Raw genomic sequence first — 4,357 nt, 5'->3', positions numbered from 1 at the left:
TGAATATGTCTTGCCAGGCCTTTCTGGCTTGCCAGGTCTCTGTGGATATGTCTGACGTTATTCTGATATTCCTCCCTCTGTACGTAAGGAATCTCTTCCCCCTAACTGCCCTTAAGATGGTTTCCTTGGTTCTAAGATTTGCGAGTTTTACTATTACATGTCGGGGTGTTGGCCTGTTTTCCTTGATCTTAGGAGGGGTCCTCTCTGCCTCTAGGACGTGAATGTTTTTTTTCATTCCCCAGATTAGGGAAGTTCTCAGCTACGATTTGCTCAAATACATCTTATAGCCCTCTCTCTCTCTCTCCACTCCCTCCGGGATTCCAATTATTCTGACATTGGAACCCCTTATGGTGTCACTTATTTCTCCAATTCTACTTTCATGGATTCTGAGTTGTTTTTCCTTGGCCTCCTCTTTTCCCTTTTTATCTATTATACTGTCTTCCAGATCGCTTATTCTCTCTTCTGTCTCAGTTACCCTAGCTGTTAGATTATGTAGATTGGATTGGATCTCATTGATAGCATGTTTCAGTTCTGCCAAATCACCTTTTATTTCTGCCCTTAGAGACTCTATGTTGCCATTAATTGATTTCTCCATTCTAGCCATTGTCTTCACAATTGCTAGCCTGAATTCCATCTCCAACCTCTTGGTTATATCTGCATCCATTTGTAAATCTGCGGCATAAGTCCTAATCTCTGAGTCTTTTCTGTTTTGGGGGCTCCTCTTCCTAGTCATTCTGTTGATGGGTGTTTGAGGGAATGTACAGAGTCCAAATTATTGACCAGAACCCAAGCAAGATGCACTTGTTTTCTTGGGACCTTAGGATTGCTGGCCTCTTGTTTTCCCCACCTGTCTTCTGTGGGAGGGGCCTGCCGCGCTGTTACTCAGGCAACCCTGTTTGGGCGGAGTTGCCCTGCACCCCTGTGGCGGGGGATGGGCTCAGTGGGAATCAGTCTTTGGGGCTTTTGTTCTCTGGCACCTTTCCCTGGGGGCTTTCCCTGTCTCTTCCATGAGTCAGAGCAGAAGAGACCGTTTCCAACCCTCTGCCTCAGAGCAGAGAGACCTCAGTCTATTTTTCAGTGAGCCCTCCAGTCCACACTGTCTCTGTTTCTGTCTGTGCTGCTATAAACTGCAGCTTCCTGGGTTGTGCGCCCCTTCGCAGTGCTCCCAGTCCTGCCTCCAGGTCGGGGCACATCTCTGCCCTTTGTGCTCCTAAAACCACCAGCTTCTCCCAGTTCACACGTGCGCGACTCCACCGCTTAGGGTTTCAACCCCTGGGGTTTGCAGTTTACCAGCGCATCCCTGGCGCACTGGGTTTCCGTCTCGGAGGCTGCAGTTTGCGTGTGTGTGACCGTGGCTCCGGTTTCTGTCCAGGGGGGGCTGCGGTTCGTGTGCCCGGAACCCCGCCGGTCTGGTTTTCCACCCTGGGGGCTGCCCTAAAGTTCTTTCCCGACGCTACCGGTCTGCGAGTCTGCCCCGTCTGCAGCTCGTGAGGCTGTCACTCACCGGCGGTGTAGGATCCCCACGTCCATGCACCCTCCTGCTGCCGTTTATCCTACAATATCTGCCCGCAGAATCACGGCCCTCTGCTTCTTACCTCAAAACCAACTGCCTGAGATATTCTGTTTGTAGAGATCCAGATCTTCTTTCATCTCAGGCTGGTTTTGTGGGTGGTCAGAGTGGTCTGGTAGATATCCAGCTCAATTCCGGGGAAATAGGGTCCCCTACTCCTCTGCCATCTTTCCCCCCTCCCCTAGTGTTTAACATTTTAAGGAACTGCCAGACTGTTTTCCAAAGAGGCTGAACTATTTTTCATTCCCATTAAGAGTGTGTGAGGGTTCCAATTTCTCTACATCTTCACTAAAACTTGTCATTATTTAGCATTTTTATTATAGCCATCCTCATAGATATAAAGTAGCATCTTATTGTGGTTTTGATTTGCATTTCCTTAATGACTAATGATGTTGAGTATCTTTTCCTGCACTTAATGACTATTTGTATATCATCTTTGGAGAAATGTCTATTTAGATAATATGCTCATTTTTAGTTATGTTTTTCTTTCTTTTTTTGCCATAAGATTTTTAGTGTTCTCAGCCTGAGAACCAATTGAGAAAAAGGCACTGATGTTTTCATACTTCTCTCATGTTGAAAAAGGTCATTCTTGTGAGCAATGAATTAGATCCTGCTTGATGTTGTGGTCTTACTGGTTTTAGCTCTAACTGTTCACCAAGTTCTTGTAAACCACCTTTGAGATTTTTGCAGCTCTTCATGAAGTAATTCACATTTAAATGAGAGGAAAAAATAATCAAAGGATCTCAAAGAAGTCATGTTCTTCTTCAGCCAAGTTAGAGTTTGTCAGCATTTTGATTAAATAGCCAAAGTCATAATCACTGTGAAATGATAACCATTTGACTCCTTTGCAGAGGACCACTCCCAATGTCATAAGAAGTTCTGCAAAGTACTGAGTCTCAATTCCTTCCTTCTCATGTTTTTTTAAACTGGATGCCAGATGTTGTTAGTAGCTCTATAGAGTTCTGGGCATACATGTCCTCTGTCAAATTAAATTTAAAATGAAACTGCCAAGTTGAAGGTCTTGGAGGATATTCTTTTTGCTCATTCATAAATGTCAGTCCTAGTTGAATTATCTTTAACAAGTCTACATTGTATCACAATATTTGGTATTGATAGCCGGTATTGCTCCTGAATTCTCCAATAGGTGCTGCATCCACACCTGAAAACTCTGTGTCCATAGCAACGTAATTATATTTTCAAATAATTGGATGAATTTTTTCCATCTCTTCATCTGGTTGGCAAGCCAAAACTACACAAATTCTTTGGCTATGATCTACAGTTGCTGCTGGCATAGTGAGGGCACAAGGAATCTAGATACCAAGCATCAAAATGTTATACTTGATTGAAGATTTGTTTCATAAAATACTTTATCCTTTATTTTTGTACTTGTGTCACTGAACTAGTACTCCTCCTCCTTGCCATAGAGGTAGCAACCAGTTGTGTTGGTGGTGGCAGTAGCAGCAGCAGCAGCAGGTGCCCCATAGACACCTCATGCCCAGCAAGGGGGAAAGGGGAGCCAAAACTGTGCCCCACTCTGATGCGCTGTCATTCCTTGCACCTATATTTTTCTTTTTCTTATTGGGTTGCAAGTATTCTATAAATTCTCTATAAATCCCTTATCAGATACATGATTTACAAATGTTCCCTCTTTTTTTTTTCTTTCTTGATAGGATATTTTGAAGCACAAAATTTTTAAATTCTGAGGAATTTTTTAAAAAGATTTTATTTATTTGAGAGGGAGAGAGCATGAGTGGGGTGGGGGGTGGGCAGAAAGAGAAGGAGAAGCAGACTCCCTACTGAGCATGGAGCCCACCATGGGACTAAATCCCAGGACCCTAGGATCATGACCTGAGCAGAAGGCAGACAGTGTAGCTGACTGAGCCACCCAGGCACCCAAATTCTGAGGAATTTAATCTATTTTTTCTTTTGCTGCTTGTGCTTTTTTAAAATGAGTTTTCTCTAACTTAATTCACTAGAGCAAAATGGAAGCCCTAAAACAAAATCCCCCTCCCTCTGGTGAAACTCAGTTATGTCTCCTGACCCTGAAAGTAAAGGCCTTATGAACAAGAGGTCATGTAGTGCCTAGGTTCTGGCACTTCAGGGAGTGTCTGTGGTGTGTGCTGTGAACTCTGCTGTTGTGTTTTGGCTTGTATCCATCAAGCCAATAGTTTGCATACATATTCTTGCTTACTGTGGGTAGTATTTGGTCCCTGGCCTGAATGTGGAAACTTTTATCCAGGTGGGTTCCAGTCTTCCTGTGTAATGAAACTTGACACCAGCTCCACTGGAACTGAGGCCTGGAGAACTCTGTTTGGTTGATGTGGTGTGGGCAGGGTTTTGTCCTGGTCTTCTGGAGCAGGAGCCCTTTGCTTTGGGACTGAGGTAAGCTAAACTGAAAAGGGTAGGCCCACCAGAGTGCAGGGGGCTGCGGCTTAGTGTATGCAATTTAGGCAGTCATTGTAGGTGCTGTTGAGCTTCGTGCTTCCCACGAGTGGCTCTGTGTTTATCCTGGGGGGTGAGGGAAGGCATTGGTGTCAGCCAGCTCCTTTTCTTTTTTCACACTATATGGACCTTTTTTTATTATACTGCAACATAATTTGAAACTAAAGATAATTTTCCTTGATAACACTGGAGCAAGTTTTTTTAACTTTTTCAGAGATCTGAGTTCTTTTCTCTTAAGATTCTAAAACAAGAGCCTCTGAAAGAGTTTTAAATAAATACCCCAACACATTTATACATTAGAACACTAGTCACACTAATCTGTACTATAGACCATAGGCTGACAAA

At 43.8% G+C, this 4,357-nt stretch overlaps 1 pseudogene; it reads right to left on the bottom strand.

Annotated features, from left to right (window-relative positions):
- Nucleotides 1-278: 278 nt before the first annotated feature.
- Nucleotides 279-3,645, bottom strand: LOC145717844 (CCR4-NOT transcription complex subunit 7 pseudogene; annotated as a pseudogene).
- Between the last annotated feature and the right edge of the window lie 712 nt (nt 3,646-4,357).

This window comes from Leptonychotes weddellii, chromosome X (genome assembly GCF_054177405.1).
Source record: "Leptonychotes weddellii isolate Sample4059 chromosome X, ASM5417740v2, whole genome shotgun sequence".
NCBI lineage: Eukaryota > Metazoa > Chordata > Mammalia > Carnivora > Phocidae > Leptonychotes > Leptonychotes weddellii.
The sequence above is the reverse complement of the archived record's forward strand: the minus strand, read 5'-3'. Positions and strand labels throughout refer to the sequence as shown.